Source organism: Canis aureus, chromosome X (assembly GCF_053574225.1).
Source record: "Canis aureus isolate CA01 chromosome X, VMU_Caureus_v.1.0, whole genome shotgun sequence".
Taxonomy (NCBI): domain Eukaryota; kingdom Metazoa; phylum Chordata; class Mammalia; order Carnivora; family Canidae; genus Canis; species Canis aureus.
The window spans coordinates 75,245,848-75,262,386 of NC_135649.1; the positions used below are offsets into that span (position 1 = coordinate 75,245,848).

Sequence of the window (16,539 nt, forward strand, 5' to 3'; positions counted from 1 at the left end):
AGACCTAGTTTCATTTTATAAGTAGATGAAAAACACCTAAGATCTAAATTTCTGTTGTACTTTTTTTATTTAACTTAAATTTTAAAAAAATCTTATTTAAATTCAATTTGCCAACATATAGTATAACACCCAGTGCTCATCTCCTTAATGCCCGTCACCCAGTTACCGTATCCCCCCACCCACCTTCCCTTCTGCAAAACTTTTTTGTTGTTGTTTTAATGTCTTCATTGTTGCTAGTATTGGTTTTTTCTCTTTATTTCTTCTTTTCTTTTCGGAAAAAATGACTAGATGGAGAAATTCACCTGAAAAGAGAGAAAAGGGGATAGTGCTCAGTGTCAGGGATTTAATCATTATGTATGTAAGTAAGATTTTTGGACTATAATTTAAAACAATGATTATAAAGATACTAGCTGGCCTTGAAAAAACATAGATGACACTAGAGAATCCCTTACTGTAAAATAAATGAAATTAAATCTAGTCAGTTTAAAATTTTTTTATAAACTTATTTTTTTAAAAACTGGATTGTCTCTTTATTAAATTGTAGAAGTACTTTATATATCAAAGCTACAAGTCTCTTAACAGACTTATAGTTTACAAATATTTTCTCCCATTCTGAGTATTTTCTTTTTATTATTTTTATTTATTTTTTAATAATAAATTTACTTTTTATTGGTGTTCAATTTGCCAACATACAGAATAACACCCAGTGCTCATCCTGTCAAGTGTCCCCCTCAGTGCCCGTCACCCATTCACCCCCACCCCCACCCTCCTCCTCTTCCACCACCCCTAGTTCGTTTTCCAGATTTAGGAGTCTTTATGTTCTGTCTCCCTTTCTGATATTTCCCACACATTTCTTCTCCCTTCCCTTATATTCCCTTTCACTATTATTTATATTCCCCAAATGAATGAGAACATATAATGTTTATTTTTTATTGGTGATCAATTTGCCAACATATAGAATAACACCCAGTGCTCATCCCGTCAAGTGCCCACCTCAGTGCCTGTCACCCAGTCACCCCCACCACCCCACCCATCTCCCCTTCCACCACCCCAGTTCGTTTCCCAGAGTTAGGAGTCTTTCATGTTCTGTCTCCCTTTCTGATATTTCCCACTCATTTTTCTCCTTTTCCTTTTATTCCCTTTCACTATTTTTTAAATTCCTCAAATGAATGAGACCATATAATGTTTGTCCTTCTCTGATTTAGTCAGTTTAAAATTAAAAATGTTATTCTGGATATGCAGTCCCCTGTGGAGGCCATAAAAATGAGGATGAACAAAGCAGAAAGGAGAATCAGTGATATAGAAGATAAAATGATGGGAAATAAGGAAGTTGAAAAGAAGAGAAAAAGAAACTACTAGCTCACTGAGGGAGACCTACAGAACTCAATTATTTAATAAAGCAAAATAATATCCATATAATAGGAGTCTCAGCAAATGAAGAGTGGGAGAGAATGAAAGAAGGTTTATATGAATAAAATACAGCTGAAAACTTCCCTAATCTGAGGAAGGAAACAGGTTTTCCAGTCCAGGAAGAAGAGAGAAACTCCTTCAAAATCAATAAAAATAGGACAACATGACAACACATAATAGTGAAGCTTGCAAATTTCAGAGATAAAGCGAAAATTCTGAAAGCATAAGGCCCTCAGGACAAGAGGTTCTTAACCTACAAGGGTAGCCACATAAGGCTAGAAGCAGCCCTGTCCATAGAGACCTGCCAGCCCAAAGAACAGGCATGATTATTCAACATGGTAAATAGGGGAAATATGCAGCTAAGAATATTTTATCCATCAAGGCTGTTATTCAAAATAGGAGAGATAAAATGTTTCCAGAACAAACAAAAACTAAAGGAAATGGTAAACTGTGAACATGAATAAAACTGTGATAAATACATGTGTACAGGGCAGCCCGGGTGGCTCAGCAGTTTAGCGCTGCCTTCTGCCCAGGGTGTGATCCTGAGGACCCCAGATCGAGTCCCACATTGGGCTCCGTGTGTGGAGCCTTTTTCTCCCTCTGCCTGTGTCTCTGCCTCTCTCTCTGTGTGTGTGTGTGTGTCCCTCATGAATGAATAAATAAAATATTTTTTAAAAAGACATGTGTACAAATTTTTGTGTGGGTATAACTTTACAGTTAAATGTAGGAAATACCATAGAACATGATTGCTGAATTATATATGAGTATGTTTAGTTTTGCAATAAATTGCCAAATTGTCCTGTATCATTTTTTGCAACATCATTTTGTATTTCCATCAGCAATGGATAAGACTTCCTATTCTTCCATATCCTTACTAGAATTTGGTGTTGCATTTGGGATTTTAACCATTCTAAAAGGTGTATAGTGGTATCTCATTGTTGTAATTTGTAATTCCCTAATAATATATAATGTTAAGCATTTCTTCATATGCTTATCTGCCACTTGTATGTCTTCTTTGGAGAGGTGTCTGTTCAGAACTTGTCCTCATTTTTAAAAAAATGTGTTGTTTCTTTTCTTGTTGCTGAGTTTTAAGAGTTCTTTATATATTTTGGAAACCAGGACTTTATCAGATATATGTTTTACAGATACTGTCTTCCAGTTGCAGCTTCACTGTTTATTCTCTTAACAGTTATTTCACTGAGCAGATGTTTTCATTGTAATAAAATCTAACTTTTTTCTTTCATGGACCATGATTTTACTGTTGGATCTAAAATGTCACTGCCTATCAAAATACCACAGACTTTCTTCAGAGTGTTGGAACAAACTGTTTTAAGATTTGTGTGGAATCAGAAAAGACCCCAAATAGCCAGGGGAATATTAAAAAATAAAACCAGAGCTGGGGGCATCACAATGCCAGATTTCAGGTTGTACTACAAAGCTGTGGTCATCAAGACAGTGTGGTCCTGGCACAAAAACAGACACATAGATCAATGGAACAGAATAGAGAATCCAGAAGTGGACCCTCAACTTTATGGTCAATGAATATTCGACAAAGGAGGAAAGACTACCCACTGGAAAAAAGACAGTCTCTTCAATAAATGGTGCTGGGAAAATTGGACACCCACATGCAGAAGAATGAAACTAGACCATTCTCTTGCACCATACACAAAGATAAACTCAAAATGGATGAAAGATCTTTTTTTTAATTTTTATTTATTTATGATAGTCACACACAAAGAGAGAGAGAGAGAGGCAGAGACATAGGCAGAGGGAGAAGCAGGCTCCATGCACTGGGAGCCCGACGTGGGATTCAATCCCAGGTCTCCAGGATCATGCCCTGGGCCAAAGGCAGGCACCAAACCGCTACGCCACCCAGGGATCCCGGATGAAAGGTCTTAATATGAGACAAGATTCCATCAAAATCGTAGAGGAGAACACAGGCAACACCCTTTTTGAACTCAGCGACAGTAACTTCTTGCAAGATACATCCATGAAGGCAAGAGAAACAAAAGCAAAAATGAACTATTGGGACTTCATCAAGATAAGAAGCTTCTGCACAGTAAAAGAAATAGTCAACAAAAGTAAAAGACAACCTACAGAATGGGAGAAGATATTTGCAAATGACGTATCAGATAAAGGGCTAGTATCCAAGATCTATAAAGAACTTATTAAACTCAACAGCAAAGAAACAAACAATCCAATCATGAAATGGGCAAAAGACATGAACAGAAATCTCACAGAGGGAGACATAGACATGGCCAACAAGCACATGAGAAAATGCTCCACATCACTTGCCATCAGGGAAATACAAATCAAAACCACAATGAGATACCACCTCACCCCAGTGAGAATGGGGAAAATTAACAAGGCAGGAAACCACAAATGTTGGAGAGGATGTGGAGAAAGGGGAACCCTCTTGCACTGTTGGTGGGAATGTGAACTGGTGCAGCCACTCTGGAAAACTGTGTTAAGGTTCCTCAAAGAGTTAAAAATAGATCTGTCCTACGACATAGCAATTGCACTGCTGGGGATTTACCCCAAAGATACAGATGCAGTGAAACACCAGGACACCTACACCCCAATGTTTATAGAAGCGATATTCACAATAGCCAAACTGTGGAAGGAGTCTCGGTGTCCATCGAAAGATGAATGGATAAAGTAGATGTGGTCTTTGTATACAATGGAATATTATTCAGCCATTAGAAATGACAAATACCCACCATTTGCTTCGACGTGGATGGAATTGGAGGGTATTATGCTGAGTGAAATAAGTCAATCGGAGAAGCACAAACATTATATGGTCTCATTCATTTGGGGACTCTAAAACATAGTGAAAGGGAATAAAGGGGAAAGGAGAAGAAATGGGTGGGAAATATCAGAAAGGGAGACAGAACATGAGAGACTCCTAACTCTGGGAAACGAACTAGGGGTGGTAGAAAGGGCGGTGGGTGGGGGAGTGGGGGTGACTGGGTGATGGGCACTGAGGGGGTACTTGATGGGATGAGAACTGGGTATTATTATTCTGTATGTTGGCAAATTGAACACCAATAAAAAATAAATTAAAAAATAAATAAAATGTCACTGCCAAGAAGACATGAACAGACATTACTCCAAAGAAGACATACAAATGGCCAACAGACTCGAAAAGATCCTCAACATCACTCGATATTAGGGAAATACAAATCAAAACTACAATGAGATACCACCTCACACTGGTCAGAATGGCTAAAATGAACAGCTTATGAAACAGATGTTGTCAAGGATGCAGAGAAAAGAGAACCTTCTTACAATGTTGGTGAGAATGCATACTGGTGCAGCCACTTTGGAAAACAGTATATTACTCAGCATCAAAAGGAATGAAATCTTGCCAATTGCAATGATGTGGATGGAACTAGAGGATATTACGCTAATCAAAATAAGTTAATTAGAGAAAGACAAATACTCATATGTGCAATTTAAGAAACAAAAAAGATGAAATAGGGGAAAGGAAGGAAAAGTAAAATAAGATAAAAACAGGGAGACAAACTGTAAGAGACACTTAACCAGGAAACAAACTGAGGGTTGCTGGAGAGAATGTGGATAAGGAGATGGGATAACTGGGTTATGGGCTTTAAGGATGGAAATTGATGTAATGAGCTCTGTGTGTTATGTGCAACTGATAATGAATCACAAAAGTCTATCCCTGAAACTAATAATAAACTGTATGTTACCTAAATTGAATTTAAATTTTAAAAAGTTTAAAAAATAAAATGTCACTGACAAACTCAAGATCATGTTAATATTTCTGATATCTTCTGGGACTTTTATACTTTTGAAATTTTATATTATACCTATAATATATTTTGAGCTAACTTTTGTGAAAGTCATAAGTTCTATGTCTAGGTTGTTTCAGTTTCCTTATTTGCATGCAGATATTCATTTATTCCTACACCATTTTTTTGTGTTTGTAGTTTCTTTTTTTTAACTTTTTAAAATTTAAATTCAATTTGCCAACATATAGTATAACACCCAGTGCTCATGCCATCAAGTGCCTTCCTCAGTGCCCGTCACCCCATCCTGCTACCCACCTTTCCTTCTATAACTCTTTGTTTTTTCCCAGAGTTAGGAGTCTGTCATGGTTTTGTCTCCCTCTCTAATTTTTCCCACTCAGTTCCCCTCCTTTCCTTTAAAATCCCCTTCACTATTTCTTATATCCCACGTGTGAGTGAAACCATAGGATAATGTCCTTCTCCGATTGACTTATTTCACTCAGCATAATTCCCTCCAGTTCCATCCACGTTGAAACAAATGATGGGTATTCATCTCTTCTGATGTCTGAGTAATATTCCATTGTATATGTATACCACATCTCCTGTATACATTCATCTGTAGAAGGATATCATGGCTCCTTCCACAGTTTGGCTATTGTGGACATAGCTGCTATGAATATTGGGTTACGGTGATATATTCTTTCTAGGTTTTGGATACCAGCCCTCTATCTAATAAGTCATTTGCAAATATCTTCTCCCATTCCATAGATTACCTTTTTGCTTTGTTGACTGTTTCCTTTGCTGTGCAAAAGCTTTTTATCCTGATGAAGTCTTAATAGTTCATTTTTGTTTTTGCTTCCCTTGCCTCTGGAGATGTGTGTAGTAAGAAGTTGCTGTGGCTAATGTCATAGAGATTGTTGTGTGTGTTTTCCTGTAGGATTTTGATGGATTCCTGGCTCCATACTTATAGGATTCCATACTGTCATATTTAGATATTTCATCCATTTTGAATTTATATTTGCAGGTTTTTTTAGATTTTTAATATTTTATTTATTTATTCATGAGAGACACAGAGAGAGAGAGGCAGAGACACAGGCAGAGGGAGAAGCAGGCTCCATGCAGGGAGCCAGATGCAGGACTCGATCCCAGGTCTCCAGGATCAGGCCCTGGTCCAAAGGCAGACGCTAAATTGCTGAGCCACCCAGGGATCCCGACTTCATGATATTTTTTAAATGGCTTTTCGCTGTGTCTTGGAGGTGATTCTGCATGTGGACAACATTGTCAAAGCAGCACCAAGGAAACGTGTCCCTGATCACCAACCCCTGTTAAACATTCCCACGTGCTGTTGAGCTCTGGACCAGTTAGTTCATAGCAAAGTTGTGTTTGAAAGACTTTGACCTCTCAAAGAAGACTGTGGAATCGAAGTTTATCTGTGGCTCTTATATCCTTAAGTTTGGACATATAACTGACTTTCTATTTTAACATGGGTCTAATTTATTTGCTGTTTCATTTTCCATAAGATTCAGATGATTTAAAAGTTTGTTTCTCATACTGTGCATCAAAATAAAAATTTGAACAATTAAAAAAAAAAGAAAGTGGTCCAGTTTCATTCTTCTTCATGTTGCTATCCAGGTTTCCCACCACCATTTGTTAAAGAACAAATGACTTTTTTTCCAATGGTTATTTTTTCCTGCTTTGTCAAAGATTATTTGACCATAGAGTTGAGGGTTCATTTCTGAGTTCTGTATTCTGTTCCACTGGTCTGTGTGTCTGTACTTGTGCCAGTATCACTGTCTTAGTGACTACAGCTTTGTAATACAGCTTGAAGTCTGGAATTGTGGTGTCTCCAGCTCTGATTTTCTTTTTCAGGATTGCTTTATCTATTTGTGGTATTTTCTCATTGCATACAAGTTTTAGGGTTGTTTGTTGCAGCTCTGTGAAAAATGTTGATGGTATTTTGACAGAGATTGCATTGAATGTGTAGATTATTTGGGGTAGCATTGACATTTTCACAATATTTTTCCTTCCAATCCATGAGCATAGAATGTTTTTCCATTTCTTTTTGTCTTCCTCAATGTCTTTCATAAGTTTTCTATAGTTTTCAGAGTACAGATCCTTTACCTCTTTGGTTAAGTTTATTACTAGGTATCTTATATATTTTGGTGAAATTGTAAACAGGACTGATAACTTGATATCTTTTTCTTTTGCTTCATTGTTAGTGTATAGAAATGCAACTGACTTATGTGCAACTGACACATTCTGTATCATTGCTGAATCGGTTCTAGCAATTTTTTTTTGATGGACCCTCATATCTGTTATTTAACATTGTACTGGAAGTCCTAGCCTCAGCAGACAATAAAAAGAAATTGTCAAGGAAAAAGTAAAAATCTTCACTCTTTGCAGACGATATGATACTCTATATAGTAAGCCTGAAAGACTCCACCAAAAACTGCTAGAATTGATAAATGAATTCAGTAAAATCATAGGATATAAAATCAATGTACACAAATCTGTTGCATTTATATACACCAATAATGAAGCATCAGAAAGAGAAATCAAGGAATGAATCCTTTTGTAATTACACCAAAACCAAGATACCCAAGAAGAAACCTAACCAAAGAGGTCAAAGACCTGTAGTATGGAAGCTATAATATACTGATGAAAGAAATTGAAGATGACACAAATAAATGGAAAAACATCCCCTGTTTATGGATTGGAAGGACAAATATTCTTGAGGACTTTTGTGTATATAATATGGTTAAGCCACTTAGTCTCTCTGGGCCTCCATTTCCTCATCTGCTATATGAGAGATTAGATGAGATGAGTTCTAATTCTGCCATTTTATTATTGGTTTCCAAAATACTATTGGGTTTAGGTAAGAAGGAGCTAGGTATGCAGCAACTCATGTCCTGGGTGGCAGGGTAATTATAGCAAAGAGTCCTAATTTAGCAAGATTTCAAAATGGACAAAATAATCATGAAATTCAAGCCACTCACTTGTTACTAGAGCCTTTTAGCCTCCTTTCCTTCTGGGAATGGATCTGATGGAGATCTTTGGCCACATCTCTACTGGTTTCCCCAGGTGGTTTGTGTTTTCATCCATTCTTCAGGCTAAGTTCAGGCTTTATATACTCCCAGGGCTTGAGACACCAAGGTGTCCCTTATCCTTAAGACCAGACAAACAGGATGCTAAGGATGCCACTTATGAAGAAGGCACCTCAGAGAATGTATATCAGTGCGCTATTGGAATTTCTGAAAATGGTCCTGATTCAGCATTCACTTGGGCATTTTTATGGGCAACTTTGTGAGAGGTGGAGTTTCCATCCCAATGTTTTTTTTTTAATATAAGGCATTATACTGAGGATTTGGAGCATATTATTATTACACTGAATCTTCATACCAACTCAACAAGGGGAATGTCTCTTTCCTCATTTTACATATATATAAACCGAGGCTTAGAGAGAGGAAGTGGCATGTGCAAGGTAACAGTAAGAATGTAATAAGGCTGGATTAGAAGTCTTGTGCCTATGACTCTGTGATTTGAAGTTTGAAAGGGCACCTGGGTGGCTCAGTCAGTTAAGCATCTGACTCTTTATTTCGGCTCGGGTTATGATTTTAGGTTTGTGATATCAATCCTTGCATCCAGCTCTGCACTGGACATGGAGCCTGCTTAAGATTTTCTCTCTCCCACTCCCTTGGCCCTCTTCCCAGCTTGTACTCGCTCTCTTTCCCTCTAAAAATAAAGTGGGGAAGGGTAGTCAGGTAATCTTTTTTTCTTCTCTGTTGAGGAAGAGCAAAGGTAAGTGGTATGAGACAAATGGGATGATTAGCTATGAGCCCAAAAAGAGCAATCCACCACCACCATTATTATCTTCTTCTTTTTTTTAATAATAAATATATTTTTTATTGGTGTTCAATTTGCCAACATACAGAATAACACCCAGTGCTCATCCCGTCAAGTGCCCCCCTCAGTGCCTGTCTTCTTAAGCAGTCTTTAAAGCACCAGTTTCCTGTGCCTCATTCTTATGAAGTGGATTGTCCTGTTTGTCTTTCTACAGAAAATGAAAAAATCTAGAAAGCAGGTCATAATCTACTGGAACCATTGCAGGGAAAGTGGATATTATTCTTCTAGGCCTCATTTACACCAAAGCTCCATTTTCATTCCATTATACCACCCTGTCTGGAATGGGGGCAGTCATGGTCTGTTAAGTGGTTTTCTAGGTTTCTAAATTTTTTTTTAATTTTTATTTATTTATGATAGTCACAGAGAGAGAGAGAGAGAGGCAGAGACACAGGCAGAGGGAGAAGCAGGCTCCATGCACCGGGATCCCGATGTGGGATTCGATCCTGGGTCTCCAGGATCGCGCCCTGGGCCAAAGGCAGGCGCCAAACCGCTGCGCCACCCAGGGATCCCTTTTTTTTTAATTTTTTTTTTAAATTTTTATTTATTTAGTTTTCTAGGTTTCTTACAGGCTGAGTCTCACGCCTCTTCTCCCCTGGAGTACTGAGCATGTTGTTATTGCAAACCATCTGCTAGCTGTGTTACTTTTGTCAAATGTCTTAGTCTCTCAGCCTCCTCAATTGCAAAGTGGTGATAATAGTACCAACCTCATTGTGCAGCTTTGAATATTCAACTAATTAATACATAGCATAATAAGCTTTCAATAAATGGTAGATGCTGATAAAAATGGAAAGTAAAACGTAATCTAGGAATTGCTAATTGAGTGGTATGATATGCCAGTCACTTACATTTGGAGGGACAGTGTAGGTAGTGATTAAAGAACATAGACTCTGGCATCAAATGCACCTAGTTCAAATTCTGACTCTAACTGTGACCTTGAGTAAGCTATCTCTATACTCTGAGCCTTCTTTTCTGCATTCAAAATGAAGATCATAATACTACCTAGCCATGTGATGAGGATTAGTGAGATGATACATATAAATAAAGTGCTTAACCCAGTGCTTGGTTCAGAGTAAGTGCTAAAGACATATTACTCATTATCACCCTTATTGTGTTAAGCATTATCTCATTTAATACTCATAACAGGGGGCACCTGGGTGACTCAGCGGTTAAGCATCTGCCTTTGGCTCAGGGCATGATCCCGGAGTCCCAGGATCGAGTCCCACATCAGGCTCCCTGCATGGAGCCTGCTTATCCCTCTGCCTATGTCTCTGCCTCTCTCTTTCTGTGTCTGTCATAAATAAATAAATACAATCTTAAGAAATACTCATAACACCTATATAGTATGAAAAGTGGATTGCAAGATTGCTTGATATTTAGGAGAACTGTGTTGAGATTTTAAATGAACTTGGGAATAAGTATCTGTCAACCTAAGCAATTCTTGTGTCATTCAATGAACATTACATAAGTGGGAATTGGCAATGAATCTTCTTTCATTTTTCTACTTGAGGATCCTAATGAAAGAGTAAGATGCAGGACAGTGGACATTGGACTTGACACCAGATGCTCAGTGTTCTTATCCTAGCTCTTCCATTCATTGCCTGTGGGGCCAGGAACTTTTGATTTGATAAATGAAACATGTTTTTATCAGGGAGGCGGGGCAAGATGGTGGAGGAGTAGGGATCCTCAACTCACCTGGCCCCACCAACTGACCTAGATAACTTTCAAACCATCCTGAACACCTACGAATTCGACCTGAGATTTATTTTTTTTAAAGATTTTATTTATTTATTCATGAGAGACAGAGGGGGGCGGGCAGAGACACAGGCAGAGGGAGAAGCAGGTTCCGTGTGGGGAGCCTGATGTGAGACTCGATCCTGTGACTCCAGCATTACGCCCTGGGCAGAAGGCAGACGCTAAACTGCTGAGCCACCCAGGGATCCCTCAACCTGAGATTTAAAGAGCGGACGACCAGAACACTACAGAGAGAAATGTTTTCACTTCTAACAAGGTAGGAAGGAGGGAAAAAAATGAAATAAAAAGAGTCAAGTGGGGGAGATGCACTGCAAGGAGCTGGGCTAAGGTCCAGGGTAGTGAAAGCCTCCTAGACAGGAAAGCCTAGCCCCACAGAAGCGGGAACTTTAAATCTTACCTGTTTGTGGAATTCTTCTGAATTTGTTCTCCTGAGTCCCATTGTGACTATCTCTAAAATGGACCCATAGATGCCCACTCTATAGGAATATAAAAGTAGTAAACTATAGAGGACTATACATGCAAAATATTACTTATAGCAGGGGTCAGCAAACATTCTCTTTAAAGGACCAGATAATAAACAATTTAGACTTTGAGGGTCATGTTGTTTCAATTGAAATGACTCATTCTGGTTTTGTAGCAAAAAAGGGAGCCATAGAAAATAAGTAAAAGAATGAATGTCACTGTATTCTAATAAAACTTTACAAAGCCAGGTGGCAGGACTTGGTTTGCTGACTCCTGATCTAGATCCTCATTATTGAGTACCAACCAAATGCCAGGCACCTAGCAAGCACCGAGTAATAGCAAGATAAATAAGACCCAGTATTTATCCTGGAAAAGCTCCCAGTCTTATGGAAAAGTCAGACACATAAGCAGGTAATCAAAATGCAAGATGATAAGTGATAAGAAGCATGAATGGAGTGTGTTTGCTTCATGAAAAAGGAAGCCCCTATTATTGTGTGCTGTGATGATGGCTCTACTCTCTCTCTTAGGAAGAGTCTTTTTGGTTCAGTGAAACATAAAATTTATCGAGTAAGGTTTCATCTCATATATCCCTCTTGTTAAACTGAATTATATCCTGAGATTCTTAAAAGAATGCTCAGACCAAATAGAATTAAAAAACAAAACAAAACATTTTTCTTATGTCCATAGGGAAATTCTGCTTTGTAGTTGTCCCTTTTGTTGGTGGACTTCCTCTAAACACTAGAGTGATAAGAGGGACAGAGTGGCATAGTAACCTGGCCTGCATATTGGGAAGCCTGGCCTTACTCTTTCATTCACTAGTTGTGTGCTGGGAACAGCTCCCTTGGCCTTCATCATCTTGACAAGCAGTATGATGAGCCCAGAAAAATGGTTCCCAACATCCTTTTCAGCTCTGCTGTTGTGGTTGGTGCACAAATACAGAGTGTGCACCTGGCATGCTTTTCCTTTGAATTTTCTGTACCTCAATTTCATCCTGTGAAGTGTGGATAGGGCAGACTAATAGATTCCCAAAGTTCTCTTTGATTTTAAGTTGCACTTAGAGGGGCGTCTGGGTGGCTCAGTGATTGAGCATCTGCCTTCGGCCCAGGGTGTGATCCTGGGGTCCCTGGATCGAATACCACATCGGGCTCCCTGCGTGGAGCCTGCTTCTCTCTCTGCCTGTGTCTCTGCCTCTCTCTGTGTCTCTCACAAATAAATAAATAAAATTGTTTTTAAAAAGTTGCACTTAGAGGCTAAGACTGGTTATTTTCAGGGCATATTCTTTTTTTGGGATATACTTGGAGCAAAGGGAAAGGGCTAGGCCAGATAGAAAATTAGGGAAAGTGAGAGTTCTTAGTTGGCTTGCCTAATTTGGGAAGGCTTTCGATAGGAGGATTATCAGATACCGTGGTCATCTCTCACCAACTTCCCTGTCCCCACCATGCCCTGCTCTGGGCCCTGACACAAAGAATGTGTCCAGATGTTTTTTAGGAAGATCGTTCTGCTCTGGTACTGCCAAAGAAAGTCAAGAAACAGGCAGTGTCAGGCAGAATTGTGTATGGACCATCCTCTGTATACAAAGCCTTGTTCTAGAAAGAGAGTACAGTATAATGGTTAAGGGCATGGCCTCTGGGGTCACCATCTGGATTCAAATCCCAATTCCATTAGTGACTATGGAGAACCTAGGCAGATAATTTAAGCTTTCTGCACCTCAGTTGAACTATCTTTAAAACGGGGATGACAATAGTACCCACTTCATAGGTTTGTTGTGAGAAAAAATAAAGAACTTATGCAATTCTTCATACTTATAAATGTTAGCTGTTATTACCATCCTGAGTTGGCCAGACAGCCTCCTTGGAGAAACAGAACTTGTGAATAAGAATAGCAGTGTGGGATAGAAGTAAGGGCCCTTCCTAGCCTGGGAGGCAGAAGATACAAGGCTTGTATTCTTAGCCTGCTATTGGCTTGATGTGTGACCTAGGTCAAGCCTCTGACTCTTTTTGGTCCTGTTTTCCAAACCTAGATAATATTTCACCCATCTTGAACATTTTCTAAGTCAAACGCATTTTATGAAGGCTGTACAGGAAAGATGCAGAGTAAACGCATGATCCAGGTCAGGTGAGGTTAACCTTGAATATCAGACCAGAAAAGGAGGAATAAACAAACCCTGAGCTAGGGAGTTGACCCCTGGCAAAACCACCAAGAAGGCAGAAACTGTCTTTAGGGCTCTACCCACTTTTCTCTCTCTTCTCTTCCTTTCCCTTCAGCTTCTGAATGTCAACCTGTCCTTTTGTCTCTTTTCCTCTTATCAAACCCTGCTCTCAGGCTGTGCAGGGCAGAGGAACAAAGATCACTGGATGGAGAGAGACTTTACCATGAATGAGCTCCTAGTTTTGTCCCAGCTTTATGGGAAGCATTCCTCAGGGCCCCTAATCTAGCTCTCCATATATCTCCAGCCCACACTTCCTTTCAGTCTACTGTTTCCTCCCTCCTTTCCTCTAAGCTTCCACTACCCTTATGCATACATCTATTAGAGCACTTATCAGGCTGTATGGCAATTGTTTATGCCCACCAGTGTCTCCCAGTAGCCTGTGAGCTTGGGTAACTAGCTGTGTGTGTCTGTTTCATATTAGTGACGTCCAGGATCTAGCTGAATTGTTAGTGCTAAGCAGATGATCTGGCAGGAAAACTCACTACTTGCTGCCTTCCTGAGTGAATGTAGGAGCAAATTAGAGATGGATCTCTATCTTCTGCTCTCTTGGCTTCGTGGCTTAGGCAAGAGCAGTGTCTTTGGTGGATCTCCAGTGCCTTTCTGTAAAATGAGGGGATCAAAGTAATGTGCTTCTGAGTTACCTTTCAGTTTCTTTTCTTTATTTTTCTTGGCTTTAAATATATATATATATATATATAATATTTATATATATTTAAAATAATTATATTTATATAAATATATACATATATTAATATTTTAAATATATATTTAATATATATTTTAAATATTTATATATATATTTGCTCAGTTGTGAAGATCTGATAATAATAGCTTTAAGTTATTTTCCCTCTCAAGTACATTTGCATTTAAGTAGGAATCAAAGCTTTTCTGGGTACAAAGGATAAGCTGTGATCTCCTTCAATCCTAAACTAGTGGGGTCCAAATTAAGTTTTGCTTTGTAAAGATCCTAAATATTTGATGGCACAGTGGTTACAATGTATATTCTGTGCATTTGATCATGACAAATCTATATAGAACCTTGTTTATGGCTTTGTCTAATCTATCTTTCCTCTCTTTCTCCCTTTCAGCTGGAAATAACTGGCCAGACCTCTCTTTGTGCCTTGGCACTGCCATCCCCTGCTCTGATCATGGAGACTCTCAGAAGCTGCCAGACTGCCTCTCTTTCTAAGCTGATGCCCAATGGTTACTTGGTTCAGGTCTTTTTAGGTCACTCTGATACAGAAGGCCTGGCTGGGGAGGAAGAGTTGGAGGAATCTGAATAGTGTGACCAGGGTGACTTGAGTCTCAGGGAAGAGAGTGGTCAGAATAATAAGAAAACCAAAGCCAGCAAGATCTGGAATTTTGTGAGTCGCAGAAAAGGGCCCTCCAATCAGGGGAAGTGACCCCAGTCTATGATCTTACTAAGAAACACCTCCAGGCCATCAGAATTGAAAACCAAAATCACATTACTAGATGAACTGAAGTCATTGAAAAGGCTGAAGCCTTCAACTGTAGCCTCTAAGAATACTCCCCTAGGAATAGCAAGGCCCAGGAACCCCAAAAAGCCTCAGGTACCTACTGGATGAGGAAGGCAGAGGAGTTCATGAAGCCCTTCTGCCATTCTTATGTAGGCCACATTGAGGACTTGGAGCCCTTCCTTGCAGGTATGAAGAGGCTGGTACACACCCCCCAAGAAGGTAAATCAAAAAGTGCTAGCCTTTGATGACTTTGGCATCCAAGGGGAAGAAGACTTTTGGGAGGAAGAGGATCCTGAACAGTACAATGGCAGCAGGCAAGCCAGGAGCTACATGAAAAGCATGTTCCCTGGGGACCAGGAGGCCTCCCATATATATGTGGAGACCCCAGAATTCAGGAATTCAAGTCTCCCATCAAGGGCCCCACCTTGGAAGGGCATGTAGAAGTGTGCAATGAGGAGAAGACAAGGCCATGCCCTTTGGTGGTGTTATCAAGTTCTTCAGCACTGTGGCTGAGGTGGCCCACAAGTGGAGGACATTTTCCCAGAAAGAGCCACAGATGGGAGAGGCGGGGCAAGATGGCTGAAGAGTAGGGTCCCCAAGTCACTTGTCCCCACCAAATTACCTAGATAACCTTCAAATAATCCTGAAAATCTACGAATTCGGCCTGAGATTTAAAGAGAGAACAGCTGGAATACTACAGTGAGAAGAGTTCATGCTTCTATCAAGGTAGGAAGACGGGGGGTGGGGGGGGTGGGGGGGGAATGAAGAAACAAAAAGCATCCAACGGGGAGGGGCCCTGCGAGGAGCCGGGCTAAGGCCAGGGCGAGTGCCCCCAGGACAGGGAAGTCCCGCCTGGAGAAGCAGGAGTTTCACCAATCTTCCCAGACGGAAGGGCACTCGGAGGGAGTTAGAGCAGGACCCCAGGAGGGGCGGGGATGCCCTCAGGTTCCCAGGGGCATTAACAGAGCACCTGCGCCCCGGGGAGAGCACGCAACACCCCGCGGCCGAGCTCCCTAAAGGGCTACAGCGTGCCTGGCTGGACCCGGGAGCAGCTTGGGGTGGCTCCGCGGAGGGGGCTGCGCGGCCCCCGGAGCAGCTCGGAGGCAGCTACGGCAGGGGCTCTGCAAGGAAGGGGCTGCTTGGCCGGGAGCGCGAATGCAACAGCACAGGCCCAGGAGCACAGAGTGCCGGGGACACAGGCCAGGATCCGGTGCTCCCCCCGGGACAGGCAGAAGCCAGGAGAGCACAGGACAGCAAGGACACTCCTGCCCCAAGCTCAGCAGATCAGCGGCTGTGCCCCCAGAGCATCCAGGCCCCTGCAGACTGAGAGCTCTGTAGTTACTGCAGGAGCTGAATCCAGGGCTCGAGAGCTGGCCACCACCACTGTTATCGTTTCTCTGGGGCCTCACAGGGTAAACAACCCCCACAGAGGCTCACAGTGGCCTCACCCTATAAACAGCTTAAACATCTTTCACTGAGCCCTGCATCAGGCAGGGGTTGAGCAGCTCCCCCAAGTGCTAACACCTGAAAATCAGCACAGCAGGCCCCACCCCCAGAATACAAACTAGAACAACAG

The 16,539-nt window shown here is 40.7% G+C and overlaps 1 protein-coding gene across 2 annotated transcripts in view; it reads left to right on the plus strand.

Annotated features, from left to right (window-relative positions):
* The window catches only part of AMER1 (APC membrane recruitment protein 1), an 82,699-nt gene that overhangs the window by 52,783 nt on the left and 13,377 nt on the right, over positions 1–16,539 (plus strand). For both annotated transcript variants that reach the window (XR_013374963.1, XR_013374962.1), the window contains exon 2: positions 14,574–15,689. The gene's annotated coding sequence lies outside the window, so the exon portion shown is untranslated. The remainder of the gene's footprint in view (positions 1–14,573; positions 15,690–16,539) is intronic.